Here is a 17433-nt window from a genome sequence, read left to right on the forward strand (position 1 = left end):
AAGGGTTGACCAATAAAATACTTTTGTAGTATTGCCATTGTTTTCTCTACTTTGAAATGTCCAACGACCCGACTGTAGTGCACCTCCAAAATCATCTCGACATTGTTTCTTGAAGGAACACAGATGTGTCCTAGGTGGCATAATAGTGCATCTTGGAGGTGAAAATTTGGAACTTGCTTACCTTCTAGGAGTTTCTGGTATTTTCTTCCAAATTATGGATTTCTCTTGTAAATATGTGTCCACCCCGAAGTCTCATGCCCACAGGAATCGAGCACAGTGATCAACGCCAAGACTGGTGGTCAGATGAGGTAGTCTGCAACATTATTGGTGTTTCCCTTCTTGTACTTAATGTTCAAATGGAATTGTTGTGGGTATGTGGACCATTTTAGATGACGATCATTTTGTAACTTCCTTTGTGTTTATATGAACTGCAGGGGTCGATGGTGTATGAATATGGTCATTTCCTTCCTTGGAATGTAATGTTTCCATTAATGGCAAACATGTACAATGGAATACATTTCTTTGTCATAACTAGGATACTTTCGGACTGTGTCTAAAAGTGTCTCACTGTGGTAAGCCACTGGATTCCCTTGTTGAGTAAGAACTACACCAATAGCATAGTCAGAGGCATCTATCTCAATCTCAAGTGGTTGTTGTAGGTCTGGTAATGTGATCACTTGTGTAGAACAAAGGTGATGCTTCAACTCAGAAAATGCCTTTTGTTGGGTTTCAAATTTTTTCTTTTCTTTTCTTTTTCTTTGCCCTTAGTGACTTGACTTAAAGGTTAAGTGATATGAGAGAACCCCAACATGAACCTGTGATAGAAATTAGAAAGACCCAGAAAGTTGCGGAGCTTTGTTAGAGTGGTTGGGGTTGGCCAATCCCGAGTGAATTGTATCTTGGCTAGGTCCACATGCACACCCTTCTCATCAATGATGTACCCCAGATATTGAACATGGGTCATGCCAAAGGTGAATTTCTTTAGATTGGCGCACGGCTTGTGCTTTCGTAAGGTTTCAAGGACCTTTTGAATATGGTGGAGGTGCTCTTTTTAACTCTGGTTGAAGATCAAGGTGTCATCTAAATAAACCCCCACGAATGCATTGGTGAAGGGGCACAGGATTTCATCCATCAACCTCATGAAGGTTGCGAGGGAATTCATCAACCTAAAATGCATAACCAACCATTCGAAAAGGCCCTCCTTGGACTTGAAGGCAATCTTCCACACATCAGAGGGTTCGATAAGAAGTTGGTGATAGCCAAACTTCAAGTCAATCTTGCTGAAATATTTGGGCCCCTTGAGTTGGTCCATAAGGTCATCAATACTTGGGATTGGGTACCTATTCTGGATAGTGATCTTGTTCAACACTTAATAATCAATGTAGAGTCTCCAGGTCCCATCCTTCTTCTATACCAATACAATCGAGCTCCCACAAGGTGACGAGCTTGGCCTGTTGTGCCCTTTTTGCAACAACTCTTGAATCTGCCTCTTGATCTCATCATTCTCCAGAACAAAGCATCAATAGATCATTCCATTGGGTAGCAGTGTGCCGGGGGTCATATCGATAGAGTTCTTGGCCTGACAAAGTAGAGGTATCCCCATAGTTGAGGCGAAAATTTCCCTGTACTCCTCCATGAACTTGTCCATCTACTGTTATTGTGCGAAGGAGCCCTAGCTGGAAGTTGTGACCACAATCTTGTTATTTTCCTAAGGGTGAATCATATGGAAAACAAATTTCCTGGTCTGTGCAATGATCTCATTACATTTCTTTGTAGAGTCAAATAGATGGCGGTAGAGGGGGCTACCTCCGATATCCTATACAACTTGTTTCCCGATCACAGAGCATGGTCTAGACTCATATATAACATGTTGCTTCCACAAGTATGGTTGTCCTAATAATACATCACAAACATCAAGAAGATCAACATCACATAGTACTTCATCTGTGAAGGGTTTGATGTTGTAGGGAAGGTGACATTAGTGCCTAATGTGGAGATCTCATTGTTGGGAGGCCCAGTTGCTTCACACGCTTTGCTAAAATGAGGTTCTTTTAGCTCCCGTTTTCGATAATGAATTGTAGTGGAGAATCCTTCACCCACTTATGTGAGTGGAAGGGGCGATCCCCCTCCTCTAGATCTTCAGGCTCATTCTTTTGGACCATGGTAGTGGCCATAGTGGCAGTGGGGTCCATGTAAATGATTTGCTTCCATTTTTCATTCCCCTTATCAGGTTCTGACTCAAAATCAGAACACGCAACTGATTCAAACACCTTCAGCTCGACCACCAGTGACTGCTTGGCTCGGCACTCACTAGTGTTATGAGTGGAGCTCTTGTGGAACTCAAACCATTTTTCCGTGTCCTTCTTTGTCTTCATGGTATTTTTCTTTTCTTGTGGCTTTGGTGTGTTGTCCTAGGTTGCCCAACCTTGGCTTTTTCCTTTAATCTGTGGTTTGGGGGCACCTTTTCCTTACTTTAGATTCACAAATCCAAAGTATCACTCCTTCTATTTAAACTTCTACTCAATCTTGATAGCGTATTGGTATGTCGTGCCAAGCAACGAGATGTCCAAAAACTCCATCTCGTCCTATATGTACTTGTATAGACAACCATGATACTTCAGTACCAAATGCCACTCATAATCATTGATACCCATCTTTGTACGAATAGCATGGAAAACATTCGTGAAATTCGCATATCTTGGTCCCTTCCCTACCGTAGGGTGGTCCACTTGATGTATTTATATTCATAGCTCCCGATAGGGTAATATTGTTCCTTGATGGTGTATCGGAAATAATCCCAAGTGGGTGTGACTAAAAATAGTTAGGATTCCCTCTTGTCCTTTTGTTCACAGTAGGTTTCCCACCAACCCTTGATGTGTGGGGCTAATTTAAGAAGTGAAAAAGTAATATTTTCCCGATTGGAAAAGTCACAAACTAAAAAATATCCTTCCAACAGATTTAACCATTTATCTACGACGTCTGCATCTATCTAGCCCTTTGATGTATGCTTTCTGCTCCTGATGTGTGGCTTGTTTTCTATGTGCAGGTTCCTTCGTGGCTGGATCTAATCTTCAGGAATCTGCTTCAACCTTCAGATTTGCACCCTCATGCTGCTAATGCTAGAATTTAATGGGACAATGACTTGTTTTGTTCATTTCTCCCAAACAGTAGACTGGATTGACCTAAAATTTTCTAAGCATGTTTCCATCGTCATTATGCACCTCCCCATGAAACAGTTTTTTGAATGGATGCACGATTTTCAAGTTAAGGAAAAAAACAAATTTCTGCTCTATGTATTTTTGTATCACAACATCCTACAATTTTTGGACAGTAAGAAAAATGAGCTTGGGGTGTGATGCAAGCTTGGAAATGACGGAAGAGAGGTTTGAAGACTACAAGAGGATTTATAACCCCTTTATGAAGCTTCCCTATTCCCCAAATTGCTTTTAAAATCCATTTCTAGCTCTCTATAATTTCTACAGGAGCCTCCTGTAGAAAACACAATTTTCAGAAAAGAAGCATAGTGAGGTGGGAAGAATGTCAAGAATGATGGGGTAAGGTGAGGGAAGGTAGGATAGGTGTTCTTATTGGTTTCAGAGCTCTTTTGGCACCTGCTGCTACTTCCTGAAGTTCTCTTGCAAACCTGCAAGACAACTGGAAATTCATTTTTTATTTTTATTTTGAAAACAACTAGGGCGCCTCAAGGAGGTTTTCACCCTAATTTCCTATCGTGGGCACCTCCAAGGGAGGTTTTCACCCAGGGATCTTATTCTCTTTTATTTTCTCTTCTTTCCAACCCATTGACTGCCTCATGGAGGTTTTCAATCAATGAGCCAATCTAAGGCGCCTCCGAGGAGGTTTTCACCTTAGATTTTTATTTTTTTTCCTCTTATTTTTCATTTTTCATTTTTTTTTTTTTTTGTTACCCTACCGTACTTGAAAAACAAAATCATTTTCAAGTATAATAATACTTCCAATGGAGCCATGTGCACATCAAGATGATAGACAAAATAATGTGGAGGCTTGAAATGTATGCTTTGACATGTATCCGGATTTCAAAGACCAAATGATTTGACTTTGAAGGGATCAAGCATAGTTGAGGAAGAGAGTACTAATACAACTTAATGGGTTTCCGGAATCATATTTGAATATAGTTGTTATGTCCTTGGTACTTTTGTTGATCTAGATCATTCTTCATGTCTTCTCCTAGCATGACCTTCACATCTTCCTCTTTTTGTTGATATTTCTATTGAATACATGGAGGATTTGATGGTAACCATGAGAGAGCTCTCTTGAGCTCTGATTCTGATGTCTTCTCTTCATCAAGTGTAGCCCATGGTTCTTTGATCTCTTCTTTTGCATCTTCTTCTGCGAGATGTGGTCCTTCAATGATATCAATATAATCTCTTTTTTTCCATACTCTTCCTGAGCTATGGTGAATATCATTGAGCTCAAGAGGAGTTGTTTGGAAGTCTTGTACCTCAGCATTGTAGTTGGGTTGAGTTACTCCAATGTGCGGGGTTGGAAATGGTGGTTCCACACTATATACTTGTTGGGCCTATCCGTTGTTCAGGTTCGAGTTCGGTTGGGCAGGCATTTGGGGTTGCCTTAGTGGAGCAGGAGGCAATGGTTGTGGTTGAACAGGTGGTGGACGAAAAAGAGCAGGAGGAGAGGTGTATTGGGGCCTCCATCCCTGGTAAGATGCATTCCACTGAGGTTGCAGCTGAGCATATGGTTGAAATGAATGGGTGGCTGGTTGGGAATGATATGGAGATGTGAAGGACCAAGGAGGAGGTGTAGACCAGGAAGGATGAGCACGGGGGCCCCAAGAAGGTATGAATGTGACTTGGTTAGGGTTGTAGTATGCCTGAGATGTCCCTTGCATCCCTTGCTGGTATGGTCTAGGTCCATGTGGCCCCCTTTGGTTTATGTAATAGATTTGTTCAGTGACTCCTTCGACCCCTTGGTATACATCTTTAAGTCTGGGCAAGGACGGGCACTTGTCTGTAGAATGATCTTTTTCACATATTAAACAAACCTCTATAGATTTCAATGGGAATTCATTCCTAGGATGCCTCCTGGTGCATCTAGGGAAAAAAATGGCCAAAGCCCTCTCTACTTCCTCTTGTTTTCTTTTGATATGCATGGCAAAAATCTGCAGCATCTCACTCTTGAAGTCTTCCCACATGTTTCCAATTTCACCTTTAATAGATGATTTGGAAGAAAAGGAACTGCTCCCAACATTTCTGTTTTCAGCTATTGGCTCCAGATGAATGTTTTATTCTTCTTATTCCCCTATAGGTTCTTTAAATATGTCTGACCGTTACCTTAGGGTGTTTCTTGATTGCAGCCACCGAAGAAGAGAGAAGGTTGGTTGTGTGAAGCAGTGGGAGTGTTGGGAAAACATTTTTTTGAATTATCTCTACTCCTACAAGGCATGAAAGGAAATCTTTTTGGGTGGTTTTTGTTTTTTCTGCTTGTACCTGCAAAACTGAAATTGAATGAACAAAGAAATTGCAACTAATCTGAAATGAACTTGCTGAAACGAAATTGCAGAATTGAAATGAAAGCAAGGAAATGACTAATCTACTTTTGCTGGAATGGAAATTGCAGAATTGAAATGAAAGCAAGGAAATGACTAATCTACTTTTGCTGAAATGGAAATTGTGGAATTGAAAGGACTAATTTACTTTTCCTACAATGGAAATTGCAGAATTGAAATGAAAGCAAGGAAATGACTAATCTACTTGTGTTGGAATGGAAATTTGAAAATTGAAAGGACTAATCTACTTTTGCGGAAATGGAAATTGCAGAATTTAAATGAAAGCAGGGAAATGCCTAATCTACTTTTGCATAATTGAAAAGAAACAACTACTCTACTTTTGCTTAAATAAACTACTTAGCATAATGTTGCAGTAGAAAATAGAAGAAAAGCAGTAATCACAAAATACTCTGACGTTTCCCCAGCAACGGTGCCAAAAAGTGGTGAGCACCAGTATTGCAGCAATAATTCTGCAACTCCTGGGGCTTCCTACTTTACTTTTATCAACCCGGTAGTTCGTAACAAACTTGGAAGCGACGGTGCTGTATGCACAAGTACTAGCTCTTACTGCAGGTTGTCACTTGGTCAACTGGTGCAAGATCACTAGCATCAAAGCCAACTTCTATGAATTCTCAAAATAATCTTTTAACTGTGATGAAAGAAAGCTAACTCTATGGAGGCTATTCTATTTGCAGAAAGAGAAAGAAGACTGGAATGTAAGGCAAACCCTAGCAAACCCTAATTTATCCAACTAACCCTACCTTTGCAGAAAAAGAGATAGAAACTAATGCGATGAGTGCCATTGACTATTGAAAAAGGTAAATTACATTTATTCAAGCTACCTCTGAAAAGAAATGAGAAGAAAACATATTTTTGTGCTTTTAAGTGTTTTTATGTGAAATTATTATGCTTGTAATTTATCTGATTGTGATTGTGCAGAGGTTTGGTGGTGAAGGAAGATGGACTTGGTTTTTTCAAAGGTGGAGGAAGGTGTGGAGAGGTCCTAAGAAGCCCCTAGTACGCTTCTAAAGACTTCCATTGCAATCAGATTTCGAAAAACCACTTACAGGGAATTCTACAGGAGGCTACAGGGGATCTACAGGAGGATCTATAGGAGGAGGCCAAGAGATATTTTTGGAGGTTTTGAAGATGGAAAAATGATGGGAAAGGGTAACTGAAGGCTAGATGAAGGTGTTGAGGTTTCTGGAGCTTGTCAAGGAAGATCAAGAGGGAACATGATCGTTGGATTTGTTCAAATGGCAAGAGGGAAGCTTATGGAGAAAAATGCATAAATTAGGGCAGATTGGCGAAATGTTGCGAATGACTTGGGAAATCTATGGGAAGTGAGCTGGTGCTGGTTTCTTTATGGATGTATGGTGATCTGAGGTGTCCTTCAAGAGATCTGCACATCTACTTACCAAAACTGATCAAAGAAAGGACTAACTATACCATGAAAACAAATCTTTTTCTAGCTTAACCTAATTTCTGACCTACAAACAGAAAATGTTGAACAGTAAACTTTGAACAGAAAAGCATGTAGAGAGATCTATTGTAAAAGAACAGGAAATGATCTAGGCAACTGAATCTGAAGCAATACATTAATCTTTCCAAACCAAGTCATCACACTAGAAATTGCACGGGAGAACAAAACTGTGTTTTTGGTGGCAGCAGTAGTGCCTTGACGTCCAATCATAGTCCCAAAAAGGGAGAAGGAGATCAGGGCCTGCTATTGGCCTTTTTGAACCTTAGTTTTTCACTGCATTAACCTACTTGAGCAACTGAAACAAAAACAGTTATGCAACCCATCAAAAGCAACCTAATCTAAACAAGGTAAAATGAATCTATGTAACAGAAATTAACTTATGAACTGAAGCAAAAACATATAAGTACAAAGAAAGAGGTGTTGGGCAGCTTGGGTTGGGCCCTAACCCAAGAGATTCAGCCCTCTGAAAGAGATCAGAACTAGCTTAGGAAATATTTCATCTTCATTATAAAAAATAATAGTCGCAATACATGAGTTGTTCTAAAAAAGAAACTCGAAAATGAGCTGAACAAGTGGTGCACAAAAGTACGAAGATTCTACTAATGACTAGCTAAAATCCAACTAAAAAACTGAGCACCTAAGCCCTACTATTTATACAACTTGAGCCTCCAACAGCTCTCCTAAAATCAAGGGGCTCAGCTTCCCAAAACTACAGATAAACAACAGTTCTTCTTTACTTGCTCGGCTGCCCCTTGCATGCACTCACGTGGCTGCTTATGCTCTGAGTTTCTGATGGAGAATTCAAGGTAAGGGTTCATAAATGAAGGGGACATCCCCCTACAAATCCTCTTTCCTATTTTCCTCAAATATTAGCTGCCCAATGCTCATAAATCCTTTGAATTTGTCCAAAATTGACCAAAAAATCTGCATAAAGCACACATTAGACTACATAGCAAAATGACTAACCCAATTCACTCTATTAGCATAAATATAATTAAAAACATGCAATAAACTAATGAGAATGGTGGATTAAGTCAAATTAAGAGGAAAAATGAGCCCATATAATTACCCATTTCAGGAGCTCATCACGTAGCATGGTCCACTCGATGTATTTATCTTCATAGCTCTCGAAGGGGTAATATTGTTGCTTGATGGTATATCAGAAAGAATCCCAAGTGGGTCCAGCTGAAAACGGTGAGGATTCCCTCTCGTCCTTTTTTTCACAATAGGTTTCCCACTAGTCGTTGTCGTGTGGAGTGGCCTAGAGAAGTGAAAAACTAGTCTTTTCCTGATTGGGAAAGTCATGAACTGAGAAATATCCTTCCAATAGATTTAACCATTTATTTATGGCATCTGCATCATTCTAGCCCTCAAAGATGGGAATATTAAATTTAACTTGCACCTTAAAAGGAGTGGCTACTGGATGAAGATGTGTTTCCTGTGGGTAGTCATCGGAGGATCTGGGAAAAATTATCCACCATCATGTTCCTTTGTTGCTTGAGGGCTTCCTCGAGCAGTAAATTGATAGGCTCTCCTGCCCCCTCGTCTTTATTTTCTTCCACCATGGGAGGCCATTAAGGTTTGTGAGGTTGGTCTTGCAAAGGTTCAACTAGTTCGAGCGCTAGCTCCTCATACCCTGACCTCGTTGGGGACATGCAAAGAAAAACAGAGAAAGAACAGACCACTCTGATACCATTGATCTAAACTTAAATAGGAACACAAAAAATTACAGAAATAACCATAAATGCATAGATGCAGTAGAAATAACACTTCATTTCATTAATATCAAAATATTGAATCATGCTTACAAACATAATGGAAATAAACTAGCTCGGGTGATGGTAGCTTATCTCTGAGAAGATATGTGTCCGCTATATGCCTCTGAACTGTGTTACAATGAGGCTCAGGGGCCTATTTATTATTGAACAACCATGGAAAACCCTAAATAACCAAAACCCTAACCCCAAGAGATGGAACGCCAAGAATTTGTGGGCCTTGTTAGGGTTAGTTGGGCACCCAACTTCTCGGGGTCATAACTTGGTCATACTATCTCCTTTTGGTGGGTACGATACCTTGTTGGAAAGTTATCTCTGAATACTACAGGATTTGCGAAAGGCCCTTGCTTATGGCATTGGGGTGGCTGAAAACCTCAAAAAAACGTCGTTTAGGGGGTCAAAACTGCTCTGAAAGTCTAGGACCTGAAAAACTGCTAAAAATAGTAAATTCTGCAATAAAAAAGGAAATAGGTGAGAGAAGCTAAAGGCCTAGGTGGAATAGGTGGTTGGCCACGAATACAAAACTTGATCATTCCTCTCCCCTTAGGAACCAATGGTCCCCATTTCGTGTAGAGCCTTCATGAGGTGAGGAAATTCCTATTGAACTTGGTCCCTAGTCAACCACTTTCCCTAGTGGAGGAGTTGGCCTACTTTGACAACTCGATATAGTTGGGTCCTATGTGGTTGAATGTTCTTGATATGTGTATCCATGATATTATTAGTTGTGGTCTGTTCCATGCAGTATGGGTTTAGCTCTGTTAATGTGATTTGTTTTGCAATATTGGATGTGTCCAGCAATGGTGGAAAGTATGGCTAAAGGTGGTCTACATTGAACACTAGGTGCAAACCAAGGAATGGTGGAATTCTTAGCTCAAAGTCATTGTCCCCTACAACCTTGGTGATGGTGTATGGCCCATATCGAAGAAGGAGAAGATTGCAGTGGGGTTTAGTGAGGCACTCCTTCTGCAAATGTAACCAAAATTTGTCACCCGCCTGGAACTTGTGTGGAACCCGATGTTGACCATGGCGTAGCTTGTACATAGCATTGGCTCTATCCAATATATCATGGACCTGCTGGTGGATGTGTTGAATGTGCTCAATGAAGTTGTTAGCCCTATCGGCTTTGGACTGGACATGAGCTGAATTTGCCTGAGTAGCCGCAAATGGCATGGCCACATCAATGGGACATAATGGTTGAAATCATAGCCCTACTTGAAAGGGGCTATGTCCTGTTGATCTATGGAGAGCTCTATTGTAGTTGTACTGGAAAAAGGTAGAATTTCATCCCATGTGGGTGGATTCTTCGAGTTGTACATGAACAGAATGTGTAAAATCATCTTGTTGATGACCTCTGTTTGGCCATTAGTTTGGGGATGGAAAGTTGTGGACATAGTATATTTGGTCTCCAACATTGACAAGAGACTTGAAAAAAAATCACTTAGGAAACTATTGATCTGATTTGAGACAATGGAATGTGGGATCCCAAAGTGTACCCACACTCACTCAAATAAGAGCTTAGCAGTGGCCTCTGCTGTGATAGTCTTCTTACAGACCGCCATAATGGCCATGTTAAAGAATCTGTAGATGACCATGAAAACGCAGTTGTTGTCATGCTTAGAAGAATGAAGGCTCGACATGTAATCCATGTATATGGATTCCCAAGGCCGACTAGGAGTAGGAAGAGGATTATATAGGCCTTGCTTCTTGATGGTTGGTTTGGAAATGGCATAGGTAGTGCAGGATTTAATGTACCTCCCAACATCTTGACGAAGGATCGACCAATAAAAATACTTCTGCAGTACTCCCATTGTTTTCTCTACTCTGAAATGTCTAGCACCCAAGTGTACTGTGCCTCCCAAAAAATCTTGGCATGCTTGCTTGAAGGAACAAAAATATGTCCCACGTGGTATAGAAATGCATCCTAGAGGTGAAAATTTGGAACTTACTTACCTTCTAGGAGTGTTTGGTATGTGCTCCTAAATTCTGGATCGCTCTTGTAAAGATGTGGCCACCTCCAAGTCTCGTGCCCACACGATTCGAGCATAATGATCAACGCCATGACTATTGGTTAGCTAAGGTAGTTTGCAATATTATTAGTGTTTCCTTTCTTGTATTTAATGCTAAAATTGAATTGTTACAGGTATGTGGACTATTTCTAATGGCGATCACCCTGCAACTTCCCTTGTGGTTGTATGAACTATAGGGGTCAGTGATCTATGTGGATGAGTGTTTCTTTCCCCATAATATAATGCTTTCATTGACCAAAAACTTACACAATGGAATACATTTATTTGTTGTAAGTGGGATACTTTTGGACTATGTCTAAAAGTGTCACTATGGTAAGCCATTAGATGCCATTGCTAAGTAAGAACTACACCAATAGCATAGTCAAAGGCATTTATCTCAATCTCAAATGGTTGTTGTAGGTATGGTAATGTGAGAATTGCTATAGAACAGAGGTGATGCTTCAACATAGAAAACACCTTCTGTTTGGTTTCGAACCAATTTTTTTTTCCTTCGCTCTGTCCTTGCTGACTTGACTTAAAGGCCGAGTGATATGAGAGAACCCCAACATGAACCTTCAATAGAAATTGACAAGATCCAAAAAGTTGTGGAGCTCTACTAGAGTGTTTTGGGATGGCTAATCCCAAATAACTTGTATCTTGGCTGGGTCCACATGCACACCCTACTCATCAATGATGTACCCCAAATATTGAACCTGGGTTATGCGAAAGGTGCATTTATCCAGATTGGTACACAACTTGTATTTCCACAGGGTTCTAAGGACCTGTCGAATATGGTGGAGGTGCTCTTCCCAACTCTAGATGAAGATCAAGATGTCATCTAAATACACCACCATGAAGGCATTGGTGAAGGGGCACAAGATGTCATCCATCAACCTCATGAAGGTTACGGGGGCATTTGTTAACCTAAAAGGCATGACCAACCATTAAAAAATGTCCTCCTTGGATTTGAAGGCAGACTTCCACACGTCGGAGGGTTCAATAAGTGCCTGGTGATAGCTGGACTTCAAGTCAATCTTGCTTAAGGTCATCAATCTATAGGATTGAGTACCTATTCCGGATAGTGATCTTGTTCAATGCCCAATAGTCAATACAGTGTCTCCAGTTCCTGTCCTTCTTCTTTACTAATACAATCAGGCTCCCACATGGTGATGAGCTTGGCCTGATGTGCCTTTTTTGCAACAACTTCTAAATCTGCCTCTTGATCTCATCATTCTCCAAAATAGATTATCGACAAATCGGTCCATCAGATAATAATGCACCCAGGGTCAGATCGATGGAGTGATTGACCTGACAGTGCAAAGTTATCCCCATAGGTGAGGCGAAAATGTCCCTTTACTCCTCCATGACCTTGTCCATCTGTTGTGGTTGTGAGTAGGAGGCATGTTTGCAAGTCGTGGCCACAATATTCTTATTGTGCTGAGGGCGAATCATAAGGAAAAAAAAAATTCCTGGTTTGTGTAATGATCTTACTACATTTCTTTGCAAATATCAAATATATGGAGGTAGGCGGGGCTACCTCTAGTATTATGTACAACATATTTCCCAAAGTAATAATCACAGAGTGAGGTGTAGACTCATCTACATCATGTCGCTTCCACAAGTATGGTTTTCCTAATTATACATCATAAACATCAAGAGGAGAAAATCATACAATACCTCATTCTTGAAGGGCTTGATGCTATAGGGAAGGCGACACTACTGGCTGACACAAATATCTCATCCTTGGTGAAGCCACCTCATGGTGTACAATTGCAGATGTATTGTAGTCCGGAGGCCTAGACGCTTCACGATCTCTGCTGAAATGAGGTTCTTTTGGCACCCGTTGTCGAAAATGAATTGTAGCAGAGAAACCTTCACTCACATCTATGAGTGGAATAGGCGTCCCCCCTCCTCTAGACCTTCAGGTTCATTATTCTAGATCTTGGTAGTGGCCATGGTGACACTAGGCTTTGCGTCAACAATATTCTTCCCTTTTCTCATTCCCCTTGTCGGGTTCTGACTTAGAGTCGGAACATGCATCTGATTTAGAAGCCTTCAACTACTCCACCAGTGATTACTTGGCTCAGCACTCACTGGTGTTGTGAGTGGATATCTTATTGAAATCACACAATTTTCCCATGTCCTTCTTTCTCTTCGTGGTGTTTTTCTTTGCTTACGGCTTCGGTGGGTTGTCCTGGGTCGCCCTACGTTGGCTTTGTCCTTTGATCTTTGGTTTGGGGGCATATTTTCCTTTCTTCTGATTCGCAGATCCGAAGTCTCGCTTCTTATATTAAAACTTATGCTCAATCTTGACAACGTATCGATACGTCGTGATGAGTGAGGAGATGTCCAAGAAGTCCATCTCGTCCTAGATGTACTTTTGTAGATAGCCACAGTACTTGAGTACCGAATTTCACTAAGAATCCTCAATACCCAGCTTCGTACGAAGAGTATGGAAAACATTTGTGAACTCTCACACATCTTGGTCCCTTCCCTACTATAGCGTGGTGAAAATTAGGGGAATTGTGAGGTCTAAAATGGGTCTCCTATGGAAATTATAAAATAATAGTGGAAATAATAAAATAAGATTAGATTACATCTTCAAATTTTAGAGGGAAAAAAAAAACAAAAAATATTTTTATCAACTCATATTTTCAACTTATCTCCCTATGGGTTTACTCAAATTTCAAGCAAAAACACTCTAAGGATGTAGAATTTGATTCCTCATCCAACGAGTACCCATGTTGCATACTTTCAATGGACCCCGCTACATGAAAAATGACAAATACATGAAAAAGATTATTTCAATCACATTTTTTCATGTATTTATCATTTTTCGTGTAGAAAGGTCCATCAAATGTATGCAACATGGGTAGTCATTGGATGAGGAATCAAATTTTGCATCCAATGAGTACTCCTGCTCGAAATTTGGGTAAAAACCTTATGGAGATAAGTTGAAAACACGAGTTGAAAAAGTAGTTTTATTATTTTATTATTTTTTAATGTTTTTCCTTTTCTACTCCAAAAATGGTGAATCATCCCCCATCATTGACATCATCATCTTGAATCTTATAAATTTTATTTTGTTTGTACATTTTTCTTAGGAGGCCCATTTTAGACCTCAAAATTCCCCTAAAGCTTGATGTATTTATCTTCATAGCTCCCGATAGGGTAATATTGTTCCTTGATGGCGACTCGAAAAGAATCCCAAGTAGGTGTGGCTAAAAATAGTGAGGATTCCCTCTCGAACTTTTGATAACAGTAGGTTTCCCACCAATACTTGACGTGTGGAGTGACTTTGGGAAGTGAAAAAGTAACCTTTTCCCGATTGGAAAAGTCATTAACTGAAAAATATGCTTCCAACATATCTAACCATTTATCTACGACATCTACATCTATCCAAATATGTAGTAGAAATAACAATTCATTTCATTAATATCAAAATACTGAAATATGCTTACAAACAAAATGGAAATAAGCTAGCTTGGGCAATGGTAGCTTATCTCTTAGAAGAGATGTGCTGTCTACATGCCCCTAAACTGTGTTACAATGAGGCTCAAGGGCCTATTTATTATTAAACAACCACGAAAAACCCTAAACATCCAAAACCCTAACCCTAGAAGATGGAATGGCAAGAGTTTGTGGGCCCTATTGAGGTTAGTTGAGCAACTAAATTCCCAAGGTCGTAACTTGGTCATAGTATCTTCGTTTGGTGCATACGATACCTTGTTGGAAGGATATCTCTGAGTACTATAGGATTTGGGGCATGCCCATCATCGCTACTGCGAACCTAAAAAAACGTCGTTTAGGGGGTCAAAACTGCTCCAGAATTTCAGGACCCGAAAAAACTGCTAAAAATAGTAAATGCTACAATAAATAAGGAAATATATGAAACCAACTGGAGGCCTAGGTGGAATAGGTGGGTGGCCACCAATACCCACCTATATCATTCCTCGCCACTTAGGAAGCAATGATACCCATTGCATGCAAAGCCTCCAAGAGGTGAGGAAATTTCTATTGAACTTGGTCCCTAGTGAACCACTTGCCTTGGTGAAGGAGTTGGCCTACTTTGGCAACTTGATAAAGTTGGATCCTTTGTTGGCGAGTGTTCTTGATCTGTGTATCTATTAAATGATTAGTTGTGGCATGTTCCATATAACCTGGTTTTATCTCTTTTGGTGTGAGTTATTCTGCAATATCGGATGTGTCCATAAATGGTGGAAAGTATGGCCGAAGGCTGTCTACATTGAACACTCGGTGCAGACCAAGGAAAGGTGGAATGTTGAGCTCGAAGGCATTTTTCGGTACAACCTTGGTGATAGTGTATGGCCCATATTAGAGTGGGGGAAGCTTGTGGTGGGGTCTAGCGAGGTGGTCCTTCTGCAAATGTAGCCAAACTTTGTTGCCCAGCTGGAACTTGTGTGAAACCCGATGCTGATCATGGCATTTCTTGTACTTAGCATTGACTTTGTCCAATATATCATGGACCTACTAGTGGATGTGTTGAATGCGCTCAATGAAGTTTTAGCCCTATCAGATTCAGACTGGACGTGAGCCTAATCTGCCTAAGTAGCTGCAAATGGTATGGTGCGGCTAAAAATAATGAGGATTCCTTCTCATCCTTTCATTCATAGTAGTTTTCCCACCAATCCTTGACATGTGGGGTGGCTTTGAGAAGTGAAAAATTAATATTTTCCTGATTAGAAAAGTCATGAAATGAAAAATATCCTTCCAACATATTTAACCATTTATCTACGACATTTGCATCTATCTACCCTCAAAGATGGGAATATCAAAGTTAACTTGTACCTTAAAAGGAGTGGCACCTCCAAAGTGGATGCTAGATGAATATGTGTTGAATGTGGGTAGCCATCAAAAGATCTGGGAAAAGTTATCCATCATCGCGTTCCTCTGTCACTTGAGGGATTCCTTGAGCAATATTTTGGTAGTATTTCCTCCCCCCTCGTCTTTCTTTTCTTCTGCCATGGGAGGTTGTCAGGGTTTGTGAGGTTGGTCTTGCAAAGGTTCAACTAGTTGGAGCCCTAACTCCTTATACCGTGACCTAGTTGGGGACATGCATAGGAAAACATAGAAAGAGCAAACCGCTCTGATACTACTGATCCAAACTTAAATAGGAACACAACAAATTATAGAAATGACCATAAATGCAGATATGAAGCAGAAATAACACTTCATTTCATTAATATACATATACTAAAATATGGTTACAAAGAAAATGGAATAAACTAGCTCGGGCGATGGTAGCTTATATCCTAGAAGAGATGTGTCAGCGACATGCCTCTGAACTATGTTACAATGAGGCTCAAGGGCCTATTTATTATTGAACAACAAGGGAAAACCCTAAACAACCAAAACCCTAACCCTAGGAGATGGAACACCAAGAGTTTGTGGGCCCTGTTGGGGTTAGTTGGGAAACCAACTTCCCGAGGTCATAACTTGGTCATATTATCTTTGTTTGGTGCGTACAATACCTTGTTGGAAATATATCTCTAAGTACTACGGGATTTGTGGCAGGCCCTTGCCTATGGCAATGGGCCTGTTGCAAAACTCAAAAAAAGGTCGTTCAGGGGGGTCAAAATTGCTTCAGAAGTTCAAGACCTAAAAAACTGCTAAACAATTATAAATGTTGTAATAAACAAGGAAACATATGAAACCAACTAGATGCCACAATGGAATAGGTGGGTGACCACCAATACCCACCTAGATCAGTAGAATATGTCAATTTTCCATTAAATGAAATGCTTGTCCTTGTAACTTTTCGCACATTTTAAGAGGTATGTGTGTGTTCAGGTAGCACAACTTAGTCTAAAATGTGTATATATTTATATATATATATATATATATATATATATATATATATATATATATATATATATATATATATATATATATATATATATATGAGCATGATCTAAACAAAGAGAGCTGAGTTTTTCATATTAAAAAAAAATATGCAAAAATATGTGTTTCGTTATTTTTCGAAGTTGGTGAAGTAATATTTAAATTGCATTTTGTATGCACATGTGTTCACATAAAGTTTTTTTCCACTTTTAAATAAATTGAAAAAACAAAAGTACCCATTTGAAGAGGACTCGTAAACAAAGATGTTCGTGTTTTTGAAATTTTTTAATTGTGTATATTTTACGATATTGACTTTTTATTCAACCTCTTTAAAACAGTTTCAAAAAATTCAAGCATTATGTTTAAAAGAAATTAGATGAAAAATATCATATGAATTCAAAAATGTCAAACTTGGATGCCATTGGATAGAGGATTCTTTCATGAAACCAACATGATCAACTTCGCCACCTGAGGACAAATTTATCCCTAAGTTCGCTAGGGTACAAAATGTAGTTGCAGAAATTTTTGCGGAAGGGGTGCTAAAATCGCTGATTTTAGGACTTAATAGGCTCGATCGAGCTCTTAAAGTGCTCGATCAAGTGCATAAATTTGAAATTTAAATAGCTCAATCGAGGGTTTTGTAAACCCTTGATCGAGTCATTTACAGAGCTAACAGGAAGTCAATCGAGCCTCTAAAAGTTGTTTTTTGAATAATCTAAAATTAAGCTTTTACCTCATTTTAAAATTCCAAATCTTATTAGAATT

This window comes from Pinus tabuliformis, chromosome 4_2, assembly GCF_031772625.1.
Source record: "Pinus tabuliformis cultivar Carrire ecotype Pingquan chromosome 4_2, CPIR1, whole genome shotgun sequence".
Taxonomy (NCBI): domain Eukaryota; kingdom Viridiplantae; phylum Streptophyta; class Pinopsida; order Pinales; family Pinaceae; genus Pinus; species Pinus tabuliformis.